A 16339-nucleotide genomic window follows, 5' to 3' on the forward strand; every position below is an offset into this window, starting at 1 on the left:
GATTCTTCATTGTGACTTTGAAGTTGAAATGGTTGTAAAGTAGATAAGGTTACCCCCTAGGTGAAGGTACTTCCAAGCATGCAGTTCCTAGAATGTGGCCCATTGGGGCTGTTGCTGGAATGTGGGTTGGGGGCAGGGAGAAGAGTATCTGCATTGGTAGGAAGAAGCCTACAATGAATTGTTTTATAAAATAATACAGAAGGGGTAGTAACAGTATGTCATGGTTTCTGTACAACTAAAAAAGAACAGCCCACCTGGTCAGAAGTTACGTCAGCTCCCCCATCCAACCTTTTGTATAATTGCCTGTTTTTCTGTACATAACCAGTTTGTATAAAACTTCTGAATCTCCCCTCTGTTAACATCTGAACTCCTTTCTGGCACTAGTCTGGTTTGGTTTGCCAGCAATAAACCGCTTTATCCTCTCAAAAAAAAATTTTTGGACTAGAGATACGAAAAGAACCTTCTTAGAATAAAATGCATTTTCCCGTCTAGTGAAGTAGATAATTTTTTTTATGCAAGCAGGTACCCCACAATGATGAGTGGATTATTAAAATGTGATAGACAGACAGACAGACAGACTGACCAACAATCATTTTATCCATCAGAAAGAATAATAATTCACTTGCAGGGTAATGGATAAACCTGAAATAATTATTTGTTCACATGTGGTAAAAATACTTTTTCTTATTTTTAGATCTGAAATATAAGAATATTTAAAAGCAAATACAGGACCATATGCATATATACACAAACATACTGATTATTGTAAGGTATTCATTCTCAGGGGAGGATTCTGATAATGTGAGAGTCCTTGGGAAATGTAATAGTTTATTTAGCAAAATGAATACCAGGACACAGAAATGTGTTTTCTCAGCGTGGTTGGGGAAGTCAAGGGGAGATAGTTCAATGGGGGGAGAGAGAAAGGATAGGAGAACCCAGTGGTGACACCCAATACGCACATGTCAACATGGGCTCAAGCCCCCTGGGGGAAGAGCAAAGGGAGGGTGACAGGGATCAAGATGCATGCATCGGCTTGCTCATAAAATGACACCTTGAATTACAACTAAAGACAGTGGAAATCAATGAAAGTAATTTAAAAATAAAAGATTACAGGTCATTAAAAGAGCAGTCAAGATCAGAATGTTGAAAGTTGTTTATCCTTAAAAAATGTAATCTAGGGGCTGGGGATATAGCCTAGTGGCAAGAGTGCCTGCCTCGGATACACGAGGCCCTAGGTTCGATTCCCCAGCACCACATATACAGAAAACGGCCAGAAGCGGCGCTGTGGCTCAAGTGGCAGAGTGCTAGCCTTGAGCGGGAAGAAGCCAGGGACAGTGCTCAGGCCCTGAGTCCAAGGCCCAGGACTGGCCAAAAAAAAAAAAAAATGTAATCTATACCCAATACATTTTCAAAAATCAGAAATATATTCTTTTTTATTGTTTGATTCTAACTGTGGTATGCAATAATGATTGGTTCTAACTAGATTATATAAAGTGGAGACCTTTAAGAAATAAATACGTTGGTACTCACTGGATGAGCCAAACTTCCTGCTGGAACTGTAGATGGTTCTAGAATTGTGTATTAGAGCTCCATCACTCACGAGTCGATCACAGTGTGAAGAAAACTCTTTAGTTGGAAGAACATGGAGAGCAAAATAGGTTTGAGTCAGCAAACAGGCCACACGGGTGCAAGTTCTAACTCCTGTCCTTTCATTACTTCCCCCATCAAGTAAACTGAAGCTTAAATTGCCATCTTCAGAGTTTAATTTATTTTCTTAGTCAAGCAGTTAAGCACATTTATGGGGCCTGCTTGTTCTAGGAAGGAAAAATGCTGAGCCAAGCACCACTTGGAGAGGAGGGAAAAAATGAATGTAAAGCTCCATTTAAAATGCTAATGCAAGGTTAGTCAAAATGCACGCAGTCACTGTCCAATAAAAGTTTACCTTTTGGGGTGCTGAGGGATTCATTTACTTTTAGCCAAAGTTTCCAGTTCCTTCTTCTGCTTAGTAACTCAGATTCGCAAGCCTATAGTCCTATTTACTTGAGGTGCAATGTCGGAAAAAAGGTGGAATGTTCATTCTCTCCTCTGTGTGTGTGTGTGCATGTGTGTGTATGTGCATGTGTGTGTGTGTGTGTGTGGTGGCACTCGTCTTGAATTCAAGGTCCGGGTGCTCACGATGGATCTCTACCACTTGAGCCCCACAGCCCCACTCCAGCTTTTCGTTGACTAATTGGAGAAGAATCTCAATAACTTGCTAGCCCCAGCTGGCTTTGAACTGCAGTCCTCGGCCTACAGGGGTGAACCACCGGTGCCTGGATTGCATTCCTTTTATCTAATTAATAACCTGTATTTTCAATTGCATAATCTTATTTATTTAAATTTAGTATTGGCTAGAGATGGGGTTTTCTTGGTCTCTATAAAGATGCTACTATATATATGTATATATATACATATGTATATACATATATAAATTTACACACACAAACACACACACGTACTTAAAATCTGCACAAATTAATTCTGAATTTGAAATTTCCTTAGAGATCCTGAAGTTCAGCTTCTAATGCAGCTAGGACCCCCTCCGCCGCAGCTCCACTGACCCTGCGTTGCATCCCACCGGAGAAGTCCCAGGTGTGCAGGGCCTCCACCCCCCCGCCCCCCCCCCCCCAGGGTCCACCAGGGGTGCAGTCAGAGGAGCAAGTGAGGCTCTGCAGAGGAGGAATTGAACTGAGCTGGGATGAAGAGTTTGGGGGCCCAGGTGCCCTTTAAAGGTTGGACACAGGGCTCATTCTTTCCCCATCACTCAAACCTGTTGCTGTGTTTGGGGAGCCATGGTGCAGACCCCGAAACCTCTACCCCAGCAAGGTTTCTTAGGGAACAAATTAAGAGTTTTCAGGGTTCAAAACCCAGAGGTTGGCTGGGCCCAGCCCTTGAAGCAACCATCTTTGTTTTGGATGAAATTTGATTAATCTTCTATGATGCTGCTTGATTTGCCCCATCCTAGGAACCCTCTGAAAACATCCAATGGCTTCCCAGAGCCACGCAAACACTCCTGTAGTTCCAGATTCTTCTCTGCCCTACTCAGCCCCTTAGAATCCAGGCTGCTGTGCTTACCCAGGCCCTGAAAGGGTCCCTATTAACAAACACACAGTCTGATTTCTCAGGTTCCTTTGAATTATAACCTATTCTGGTTTTCTTTCTTCAATTTTTCTTTTCTTTTTGCCAGTCCTGGGGCTTGGACTCAGGGCCTGAGCACTGTCCCTGGCTTCTTTTTGCTCAAGGCTAGCACTCTGCCACTTGAGCCACAGCGCCACTTCTGGCCATTTACTGTATATGTGGTGCTGGGGAATCGAACCCAGGGCCTCATGTATATGAGGCAGGCACTCTTGCCACTAGGCCATATCCCCAGCCCCTCTTTCTTCAATTTTTAATTTGTTTGTCTGTCTTCTGTGCTGGTACTGGCACGTGAATTCAGGGCCTCTATCTCTGACCTGGCTTTTCTGTTCAAGGCTGACACTCTTCCACTTGAACCACAGCTCCTCTTCTGACTTCTTGCTAGTTAATTGAAGAAGACAGTCTCATGGACCCTCCTGCCTGTTTTCCTGGTGGGTTTCCAACCATAATCCTCAGATCTCAGATTCTGGAGTAGCAACCATCGCAGGTGGGAATCACCATGCAGGCCATATTCTCCACTGGTCATGGGGTAGCCTGAGATATCATGGTTTGTCTTTCTTGAACTGCACAGATGTTGGGGCCTTATGCTTCCTAGATAAGCACTCTACCACTTGACAGGTGCTTCTTCACTCCTTTTGCTTCAATTATTATTCAAGTAGCTTTGGTCTGATCAAGCCGTAGACCTCTGACCTTCTGCCTCTGCATCTCACATATCTATTAGTACAGGTTCCCTTCACAACTTCAGTCGGACACAGTGCTTTGTGACTGAAGACAGTTTTGTAGAATTGCTCATGGAGTGACCATTCAAGGAGACAACCTGTAGCTGGGAGGGGCGGCCCACGGGAGGACCAGGGTATACGCATGCATCCTGATACTCTACCACTCAGTTCCAATTTTTTCTACTTTTATAACATATGGTCTCTGTCATACACACACGTACATGCCCAGTCATAGAAACACACTCTATGGTAGTTACAGATCACCCTCGCCAGTACCGCATACCAGCAGCTTCCTACCTTGTTTTCTTCCATTCAACTCTGCTAACGACTTGCTACATACCTCGGCCCTAGCGGAGTGCAATCACAAAGCCCAGCTCCCTACGTTCTGAAAGCTGAAGAATCTTTCTCACAGTCACTCTGAGCTTCTTATCTTAATATTAATGGATATTTGAGATCTCTTTCATAGTCTTCATTCCCAAATTGGAAAATGGTATTTGGAGAAACATCAGAATAGGGAAGTTATGAACCCTTGAACTCATAAAAAATTTGGAGCCTTAGAATATGCACGTCTTCAAAGAGTTACGATACATTCTTGTTTTCTTCTTATTAAGAACATTTGCATGAGCTGAAGAAATTGTTTTTACACCCTCAGAAGGCCAGATCACTTTTAATGTCAGTGTGGTGGGTTGTCATGGAAACTCTAACCGTGTCACTCAGGATTTATGCCGAGAAGTAAGCGGTAGGAACAGATATGTATTTGAGTGGGGGACAGAGAGGAATGCCCATTTTCTTGAAAACAAAGTAAACAAGGTAAAAATCAAACATGGAAAAGACAAAAGTACTCTTTTTCACAAGGTGAAATGGGAAGGTACGCCAGCCACTCAAGCTGCCTGTGCGTGGCGATGAGCACGTGAATATAATTAGCAGGAAGTGCTGCCCGCAACAATGCACAGGGGACGAGCCAAGTCAGTCAACACCAACCAGGAAAGAAAACGCACATCTAAATGTGACCAATAAGAACACTTTTCCTTGATGTTTTGCATTGTTCTGTATATTTATTTTGGTTTGGTGGGATATTGCAGCTTGAACTCAGGACTTCACACTAGCTAAGCTGGTGCTTTTCCACTTAAACCACATCTCTGATTCTTAATTTGGCATTATTTTTCAGATAGGAGCTTACATTTTTTTCCCCAATCCACCTTCCTGTGCTACTTGGATAGCTAGAATGATAGGAAATCACCATTACAGTGGCTTATTCATTTTCTTAAACTCTTTACATAATAGTTGCTAGGATACCTAAATATTCAATATGCTCCTTTATTCCTCATAGCAAGATCTGGTGATATTTTAAGAAACTGGGTATACTTTTCTATCCTATTTTCTGTGGTTCTTACATAGAAAATAATTTGCTTATTGAAAGTTATAACACACACAGTCTCTTATTCACAAGGAGTTTTTCATGTATTAATAATTTAAATTTCATATCCTTTCTAAAAATGAGAATTAGGTTTAAAGCACAGGGTTTCTTGGTGTGTGCAACTTGGGAGCAATGATTAAGCTATTAATTCTTATGTTTCCTCTCTGATAATGAGCTGATGAAACAGAATCGTGGGTGGTTTCCAGATGATGAGGGAATGTGAAGTGTTTGGGGCATCCCCAGAGCTAGCATCTTTTAGTACGATCAGATGGGAATTGTACAAGAAGGTGTTTTATTGTTCCCGTCATTCTGTCTGGTCCTCCGTGTCAGGAGCAACCCAGCAGCACAAGCACCCGGCAGCAACTGAGCACCCTGCAGCACACGCACCGTTTCCCATGCTGGAGCCTGGCAGCACCCTGGAGCCCGGCGGTGTCGTGCCCTGCCCTCATGCAGTAGGAGTAGAGCCTCTCTGTGTTGGACCCGGGTAACTGCAACTGTAGTCAGGACATGGGGGATGCAGAGGCGAGTGGACCAATGCACACCTTATTTTAAGAGGGCCAGGGTTTATATAGGGTTAGAAATCAATTCACAACTTCAAGAGTAAAGTTAATACAGAAAGATATCCATATCAATACAAAAGTTTCTGATGCCACTACTACAAGGGATGTTGCTACTACAAAGGCTGTCGCTACAACAAAGGGGTCAACACTACAACAAAGGATCAAACCAGTCAAGGCAAAACTCTACCACCTAGCTACTATTTCTCAATTGACTTCCCTATTTACTGTAAAAAGTTTTCCCTGGAGCAGCTGGCAAACAAGTCTCCCCAGGAAGGCTCTATACAGTGGGGGAGAGTATCATGACAAACTGGCTTCCTTTGGCCAACAAACACAGGAGACTCTTTAATGGAGATATTGCCCCATTGGCCTATTAGTTTGCTAATAAGGCATCATCAGAATATCTGTACTGAGGCTAAGTCTCCCACCGGTCAGAGAAATTATTCCCCCACATCTCTGCCCCTTGGCGTCCTCCCTCCAGGCTCTGTGCTTCAGTGGCAGTCTGAGACTCCTCTTGACTCTCTACTTGCACCCTCAACCTTCCTGCACAGCCCCCCGTGGCCATGTGATCACCCCCAACGTTGGTTAAATTCACTCCCACCTCCACCCCCAATCGTGACCACCGGGAGGCTGTGAGGTCATACCCGTTATCCTCCAGCAGGGCTCCCTCAACCTAGCGTGCGTTTCACATGTTGCTTGGGTCAAATCACGGCGTCCCGCTCTGCAGGGTGATGCTCAGGTGAGACTCACGTCATCTGTATCCCACTGACAAATATGAATTCAGAAGAGAGATTTGTACCTAAGTAAACTCCCTCCCTGGACCCTAAGCCACTTGCTGGGTCTTCTGCATGAACAGGTACTGCTGATACCTGAGGCCAATTCTTAGACTCTCTTAAAGCTCAATGTGAACTGAGTGTCCACAGATCTGGTCTTTGGACCCTCTCTTTGTATTGTCATGAGTTGTCTCTTGGTTGAGCCAAATAGACAAATGCTATACAACTCCTACTCTCAAAGCGGATCACTTTTAATGGAAATCTGCATCATGTTTCTCTTGGTTTGGCAGCATGATTCTCAGATCGCAGTTTCAGAGCAAGGATTACAGGTGTGAACCACCAGCACCAAGCTACTTCTTGCTGCTTTGCAGCCTTGTTCAACACAGAAGCCTTTTGAAGAAGTTTATCTTCTCAGTCTCCATATTTCAACCAAGCTTTTATTATTTCTACTGAATCACAAACTTACAAATGACATTTACTGCTGCTCATGCTTTGGACAGTTTTTAGCATTGGGAATTTAGAGATATCAGCATTATTTGTCCTATTGATTACTTGATCTTTCTCACATGTGCTATTTCTCTCTGTCTCTCTCTCTCATTCTCTCTCTCTCACTTTTTCTCTGTCTCTTTCTCTCTCTTTCCCTCCTTGCCCCTCTCAGTGATCAAAATAATGATTTCTCCACAAAATGGACTAAATAGCTTATGACGTGTTTAATCTTTTTGGATCTCCAAAAGCCACAGAATGACTGTACTACAGGTGTGAGCATGGCAGTGTTCCATGCCCTCAGTGCCCTGGGGGTATACCACATGATGTCTTCCTGGAGTGGAGTTCAAACAAGTACAATCATGTCTGTCTTGTTAGCATCACAATTTTAATGGTTGGCCTGTTGCTAATTGTCTTGTTTCTCTTCTCTGGCTTTTCTGAGACGTTAAGCTCTCCTCCAAGTTCTCCTCTAATGCAGTCCTCTTGTCCAGAGGACTTTGGACCACTTGGCTCTGACCCCTGTGTGACCTTGAAACCACAAGAGACAGCTGTGTGCTGATACCTGATCACTTCACTTAAGAAATAAGAATGAGCTGAGTAAAATTCAGATAATATTCCAAAACGGGCATATGGCCTTATGCAAGCTAGGGGTCATCGATGTTGGGAGAGACAACTTCAGATCCTATTTAATATTCTGCTCATTCAGTGGACATTCACTGATCAACTCGTATTGATAACTTCATAATTTCTTGAATGTCCAAGTGAACCTTAAATCTTTACAGGATTCTGTGTGTGGACATCTCTTTGCTCGGGTCTCTCTCTGATTCGCATCACTACTTTCTTCCAGTCTGACCTCAGAACTTACCATGGAATCCCATGGCTCCCCTCGCCAGGCTGGGAGTATTCGTCCTACTCTATTCACCATAGTCACATGCACTACACCTGCTGGCCATGTATGAGCTTTTGGTCTCTCTTCTCCCAATTAAATTCTATCTTCTTACTGGTCTTATTTGTTTCTCTTTTTATCGACTATATATAATGCTTGAAAATTTGAGCAAAATATGTGGTATATAAAAATCACAGAACAAGTATCTACTGAGTAAAGTGACATTTACTCCTTGGAATGAGACACAACGTAGTTATGTGACAGGGACGTATTTTTTCTCTGAAAGTAAATCTCTGTTGAGCATGGCAAAATCTGTGATATCATATTTAGTAAACACTAGCTAAGATGAATCTTCTTGGGAGAAGGTTGTGTCCTCTGCTCCATGTCTTTGTGGGTTTTTGAGGTGATCACATGATTTACATGGTGGCCTGTATCTTTCTAGGAGCTCAGGCTTGGCCCCAGGTTTATTCAAAATAATCCAAGATAATATTCCCAAATAGTACATGACCTTTCAACATATGTTTGAGGCATCTGTACCTGAAACATCCTCCTCCTCTGGGTTATTTCCTGAGCTCAGTTGTCAACACACAAGTGACACTGATCATTAGCAAGAAAAACATGGTATTTACAACTGTTTCTTTTATGATTAGGAGTCAGTCCTGGAACAGGCCTTAGCTGAAATATGCAAAGAATGAGATGATATAGTTACCAGAACGGCTTGTCTGTGTGTGTGTGTGTATGTTCCTGTATGCATGTATGTACATGTTTGTGTGTTACCGTGTGCATTTGTTTGCACACATGTGTGTGCACGTGTGTTTGTGTGTGTGCAAGTGTGTTGGTCTGGGACTTGAACTCTAGTTTGGACCATTCTTGTTTGGTTTTGCCTTCAAGGTTGTCACCCTACTGCTTGACACTTCTGGTTTAACTGGAGATAGAAAGTCTCACAGACGTTGCTACTCAGGCTGGCTTCAAACCACAACTGTCAGCCCTCAACCTTCTGAGTAGCTAGGATTACAGACATAAGCCATAGCAAAATTTTAGTTTTAAAAGTATCTCCAGTCCACTCGGGCACCTTGAGCTTTCCAAGACCCTTGCTGCTTCTCACATACTAATCAATTGAGCACCTCAAGTTTTCCAAGATCCTTGCTGCTTCCCACGGACTCTTTGGGGAAGCTGAGTTGCCCTCATTTCTCCTCTGTGGTCAGGAGACGCCCTGGTGTTTCTTAGTCAAGTGCAACTCCTAAACAAAGTCACCTCTTGCATGCTGGAGGGAAATTTGGCTAGACAGGACGCATGCTGGTCTAACTGTTCACATGCATTCATCCTGTGTTTGGGCAGCACAGGTTCGGTGTGGATCGTGTGGCTGGCGTGTCCCGCAATGCTTGCCCGAAAGCTTGCTTGCTCACGTGCTCTGCCCTCTCCCAGGCAGCTGTTCTGGACAGATGGCCTGTGTTGACTACAGTGCATTAAACTATATTAAATGCAATTAACACATTTTCTTCCTTCTGACAGGAAGTAGATGAGTGTAGTCTATTTCATCCCAAACTACCTTTTGAGTTAACATCATGTTCATAAATCCTCAGATGCCACGTGTTTTTCAAGTGAGCACTTCTGTCAGCATTTATAAAAATGACTAAGGATCTTGATTATGATCACAGCCTGTCATAAAAACACACAGGGAAAATCTGTATTGTTTATTTTGGATTGGTCAGTATACTAGCTTAATATTCATGTTACTCCTGTAATAATTCACTAGTTGATTTGTGAATGTGTACTATAAAAAGGGAAACAACCAAATATAAAACTTGTTATTAACAAATAGATGTTTCTGTGTGTGTGTGTGTGTGTGTGTGTGTGTGTGTGTGTGTGTGTGTGTGTGTGTACACCAGTACTGGGGCTTTATATTAGTACCTCATGCTCTCATGTGGCTTTTTCTCTCAAGACTGGTGTTCTACCACTTGAGCCACATCTTTACATTAAAGTTTTGCTGGTTAATGGAACTTAAGAGTTGAATGAACTTTTCTGCCTAGGCTGGTTTTGAACCGTAATCCTCTGCCTCTTAATATAATCCTCTTAGTATTCTGTTCACACAGTGGACATTCTTTTTTTTCTTTCTTTCTTTTTTTTTTTTTTTTTTTTGGCCAGTCCTGGGCCTTGGACTCAGGGCCTGAGCACTGTCCCTGGCTTCTTCCCGCTCAAGGCTAGCACTCTGCCACTTGAGCCACAGCACCGCTTCTGACCGTATTCTGTATATGTGGTGCTGGGGAATCGAACCTAGAGCCTCGTGTATCCGAGGCAGGCACTCTTGCCACTAGGCTATATCCCCAGCCCCAGTGGACATTCTTTGACTGGTTGACTCATACCGACAAATTTGCAATCTCTTAAATGTCCAGGTGAAACAGTCTTTACTGGTTCCTCTATCTGGAAATTTCTCTTCTCGGGTCTCTGATTCACATCATTATTTTCTTCCAAGTCTGATCTCAGAAATACAGTTAGGTATGACATTTAAGTAATTAGTACAGTTAAGTAAATAGATGCCAATCCCAGAGTGAACAAAATCACTGTATTTGTAATTTCAGCAGTGAGGTTTTACATTAAATTTTAGTTTTTAAGAATGTCTGTAACTGGGCACTGCTGGCTCACACCTATAATCCTTGCTACTCAGGAGTTTGAAATCTGAGAGTTCAAAGCCAGCCTGGGTACAAAGGTTGGTGGGACGCTTATCTCCAATTCAGGAGCAAAATGACAGAAGTTGGCATGACATGGTAGAGGGCCCTCCTTGGGGCCAAACCAGCAAAGTGAGGCAGCAAAAGTTCAAGCCCCTGTACGGGCACCAAAAATGCATACATATTATGAAACTATCCAATAGGATGCACAATTCCTGAGCACCTGACCATCTATGCCTAAGATGACAATTTAGAATTCAAAGTCACCACCAGAGAAATCATTCTCCCCACAACAAGGCTAATCCTCAGGTAACACATCTTAGTTGTCTGAGAACAAAAACGGAAGGGATTTGGACATTGAATCTGCAGAATTGTTCACCTCAAATGGAAAGACTGAAGCATCTAAAGAAACTTCAGAATGTGAAATACTTAGAGGGAAGGTAAGTATCATTATATATTGCGGTCCTTGACCTGCATCTGGAGCTTGGAGTCGTTGAGGACCAACCTGGCTTGCATGGAGACCTGAGTTCAACCCTAGCCCAACACACACACACACACACACACACACACACACACACACACACACACCTGCACAGTTCATTTGTGTGGACACTTTGAGGAAAGTCCTGGGGAAAACAATACCGAGGCTTTGTTCACAATGGCATATGTTCTTCTGTCTTTCTCTGTGCTGGAAATTTTTTCTTCCTTCAGTTCATTAAAAATCCTACAGATCAATTTTCAAGCATCTAAACTTCTTTTAGGACATTCAAAACAGCAATGTAAATTCTCTTTTCATCCTCTGATTTGCAATGTAATTCTATATGACGAGGTTAAACTATGAGTCTACATTTCTTTTATATTACTACATGTCCATTTTCCCCCAAAGACCCCAGTTAATTTCATAGACCATAAACATGCCAGAGTAGATTAGATCTTTGCTCAATTCCATCTTTGAATTTACACAGACATTTCTGTTACCAACTCAACCTGTTGTTCTTTTGTGTAACAGCTTTGAGATATGATACACAAATAATACAATTCCCACATTTAAAATAACAAATTGATTTGTTCTTAGCATTGTCATAAATGAGTAACCATCATTATAATCAGGTTTAGGACATTTTGCTCATCAGAAAGAAATCTCCATTAGTAACCTACCCAACTTCTCACCCCTTACAGCCCTCTTTTGTTCCCTGCCCTGGATTCAGGAACTTACTTACATTCCTTGAGTACATTTATCATGAAATGCTATGGGCATTTTTTTTTTGTTTCTCTTACCTAAGTGTAATTACATAACTGTCTTGATCAGGGTTCTCTTGAGTAACAGAATTAATAACACATGCATATTGATATACAAAGTAAGCTTCTTAGATTGACTCACAGAGTCAGAATTAAACAGCTCCATACGGTCCATCTGCAGGCTGGCAGAAAAGTCTGGAAAGCAAGAAAGCCCTAGAAGAAGAAGAGGGAGTAGTAAGAATCCTTGACTCAGGTCCTGGAAGCTTCCCGAAGAGACAAGAGTCCCAAGAAAGTGGAGTCAGCTCTGCGGGCCGTGGGCCCAGTGACAAATACTGGGTCAGGATCAGGCTGATTGGCAAGGTTCGCCCATGCGCCATCTTTCCTAACACAAGGCTGGTCGACTCCACATCGGGTCCATTGTGACAAGGTCTGCTGTGCGTGCTGAAGGGATTTCAGTATTTTCAATGAATCACATATGTGAAGTCAGCAAGGGATGGTTGGGTTACATGGTATAGTTTCCTTTTTATTATTACCCATAAGTAGTGGTACATAGAGATTTTAATTCAGCATGTTGGTTTGTGAGGGTAACTCATGGTATTTCTGTATGTGATATATTGAAGAGCCTGTGCATTGGTGTCCACAATGCTTGTGTAATTGTCCACCCTTGCACGTCCTCCAAGAGGTGGTAAGTGCTCTCCGCCCCCACCGCTCCGCCGCCCCCGTGTGCTTGCGTCTGTTGACAGCATTTGTGACAGGATTACACACCTTGCTTGTGAGTGGCGTTGCCTTGGTCCAGACGGAAGTGCAGTGCTGGTTTCCTTTCTCTTTTTCGAATGTCTGTAAGCTTGTTGTCTTCTGGCAGTGGACTTTTGCTTATTCTACAATAGGATTGACTGTTCTGTCGTGATAGTTGCCTGTCCATCCCAAGCACGGATCCTTTTCTTCGAAGATACGGTCCCCCCTTCAGGTTGCCTTTAGCCTAGTGATGATTTCTCTGGCTGCAAAAGCTCATGCATGTATCTAAGTCCACGCAGGGCCGTGTCTCTGCAGTGAACCTTTACACAGTGACGTCTTCCCATAGCCCGGGTCGCTGTTATTTCTCTTAGATGCAAGCAATGTTGATTCCACCTGCAAATTAGTGACTCCCTAATCTTAACTTCATTAAATCCTATCTATCTATCCAGATATCAGTATAGCAATACTTACACATATATACACATACATGAATGTACTCTATATACTACGTATGCATGTTTATATTTATACATATATGTGTATATGCATATATATAGAAACATGAATATTTCTTCTTATTACAAACATTGAATATTTCCTGCCATTTGAGTTTATAGTTTCTATGGTAACACAGAAATAAAATCTAATGTCATATGGTATGTATGTCAAGTATTATGTATATATTATGTAAATATTATGTATGATATATCTATGCACATATATTTATTAATAAATTATTTACATATATAAATATGTGGAAATGTGTGAATAATAAAATAAAATGTAATACTTAATACTGATACATTATTTAATTAATCATTTTAAAAATAACATTTCCACTTAGGTAGGTTAATTATATTTATAAGATTGCTATTTGGGCTGGGAATGTGGCTTAGCAGTAGAGTGCTTACCTAGCATGCACAAAGCCCTAGGTTAGATTCCTCAGCACCACATAAATAGAAAAAGCCGGAAGTGGTGCTGTGGCTCAAGTGGCAGAGTGTTAACCTTGAGCAAAAAGAAGCCAGGGACAGTGCTCAGGCCCTGAGTCCAAGGCCCAGGACTGGCAAAGAAGGGAAAGAAGGAAGGAAGGAAGGAAGGAAGGAAGGAAGGAAGGAAGGAAGGAAGGAAGGAAGGAAGGAAGGAAGGAAGGAAGGAAAGAAGGAAGACTGCTATTTTAATTCATCAAAAGTTTCTTCCTTGAATTTGTAAATGGTGTCTTTTTAAGTTTACATTTATATTTAGCACCTAGATGTTCAGGGACATTGTGAAATCCAAGTACAGAAGAAAAGATTATTTTCTTGAAACACTGTTACAGATCCAACAAGAAGAAGCAAAAGATCTTCCTATTGTATTTCTCATAATTGTCAGATACATAAATATCTTGTGGTTGTGAGATTTTTTTAATAATATTGTAATGACCACTATTAATTACTACTCAAGTAGCATAAGAAAATGTATCTAATAAATATTTCTCCAATCTAAAACTATTATAAACTATATTGATTAAAATTAATTACATTAAAGCAAATCTTGGAAGATTATATATCATTGGTCTGAAAACTTAAATATCATTCAACGCTAACTGATTCAGCATACCCAAATTTGCATACATGGAAAATAATATTCTGAATATTGTTTCCTAAATTGCCATTATTCAAAAATTTCTGAAAAGTTTAGTACTGACATCCTTATATGTCATAGGGTACACATTGCAACAGCTATTTTACACATACACACACATATATCTTATGTATATGTATGTATCATATATTTCTTATGTCCCATATGTATATATAAATGTGTACATACAGGTTCCTGAGTACCATAATTTTCAGACACAGATGTAAGTGTTGTTAGTTCTTTGCTTTGAACCCCACTGGATAAATGAATTCCAATATATACTTTGCTTTTAATAATTTCTGTGACAAATCCACTGAGGAAAGGGTTATTCAGATAAATCCGTAACGCATAATTGATTCTTACTTTCTTTAATTATCTTTGTATTATTTTGAAATAATTTTCAGGGCAGTTTCACTTCAGGACATCAGCTCATGAATACAATGCGTCTAGATCATTGCCGCCACTTTTTCATTCCCCACCCATCTGTGAAATAAATTTTCCACATTACATAGATAGATGCTACGTAGATGTTCTGTCTTTTACCTACTCAGTGTTTGTTTTTGTTTTTATTTTTCAGTTTCTATCTATAGAAAACCATGCACTTCCCTCTTGATATTTTTGCACACGTCTGAGCGGCGTGTGAAATCGCATCCTCCCTCTTTTGGGCCGTATTCCTCCCGCGGGTTCCCTCCCCTTTCCCAGCATTCCCGCCTCTCTAAGCTGATGATCTGACAAAAAAACCTTCTTGCTCACTTTTGCTCAAACGTGCTCATGAGAAACGTAGCAAGATCCCTGAGCTGTACTTCCTTCATCAGCAATTGCCTCTAATTAATGCAAGGGAATCTAACTCATATGAGGGTCTCCCCCCACGTCACACAACCCGGTGGCTGGTTTGCTGTCTGTCCCTGTGCTGGCCGGCTTGGAACACCGGCCCTGGAGGGAGGCTCGGGAATCATTGTCTAAGGGATGAGGATGTGTTCTGTTCTCCTTTCACCTGCCATTGCGCCATTGCTTAGTGGGCTTAAAGCAGTACCTTGTCATCGACGCGTTGTTAAGGATAGATTTAATTATTTTTTATTGCCTCCTAAGTGTACCAAAAAGCTAACTTTCTGCTTTCTAAGCATCCTGGTGAAAGCACCTGGACCCAACACCATTAGCAAAGAAATCTCTTTCTCCTTTGTGCTCCCAAAGTCCAGCACTCACCCTGACAGCTGGCCTCAGCCAATGCTATAATAAAGGAATCTTTCCTTCAGTAGGAAAAAAAAAAATACTCGCAGATTGTCATCAGCACCACTGCCTTGCTCTTCGGTGATTTCAAAACTCACTGACTCAGGCTTGTTGGAGATTGGATTTTCTCCTCATTACTGAAAAGGCAAACTGCAAGAGACAGAAAAAATATGACTCAGATAAGGACACAGAGAACTAAATATAACAGCCCTTGAAACACTCGTTAGTGGAGAAGTTAAACTAGAAACGTGGCAGGAAGGAAAGAAAAGTCTCGCCAGTTTGCTCAACTCAACTCCCTCCTACCAGGATGTGCCTGGAACAGTGGTGGCAGGGACACACCTTGAACACTTGTCCCCACGCCCCTGTCCTTGCACGCTAGTCCAGAAATAGCACAGGAAATGTACTCTCAGGCCATGGAAGGAGGAAAAAATCTAACCCAAGTGCCTGTCAGAAAGCCAAAAAGCAAAGGAATGGAGAATATGTTCAAGTATGCAGGTGCCAAGAACGAAAGAATTTATAACTCATTGTTCATCAAATATGCTAGGGTCTAAACCAAAAGTCAAGTTAAACAACTAACAAACAAACAAACAAACAAAAAGATGTTTTCTGAGGCACCCGTGTCTGACTCCTGTAATTCTAGCTGCTCAGGAACTTGAGATCCAGAAGACAGCAGTTCAAAGCCAGCCTGGACAGGAAAACGCAGGAGACTCTATCCCCAGAATCACCAGCAAAAGTCTGGGCTGGATGGTGGCTCCAAAGAAGGTGCCCCCGCTGTGACCAAGAAGGCCGAATCAGCTCAGGTTCCTGAGTTCAAGCACTTGCACCCACAAAACGGTAAGTAAA

Source organism: Perognathus longimembris, chromosome 22, assembly GCF_023159225.1.
Source record: "Perognathus longimembris pacificus isolate PPM17 chromosome 22, ASM2315922v1, whole genome shotgun sequence".
Taxonomy (NCBI): Eukaryota; Metazoa; Chordata; class Mammalia; order Rodentia; family Heteromyidae; genus Perognathus; species Perognathus longimembris.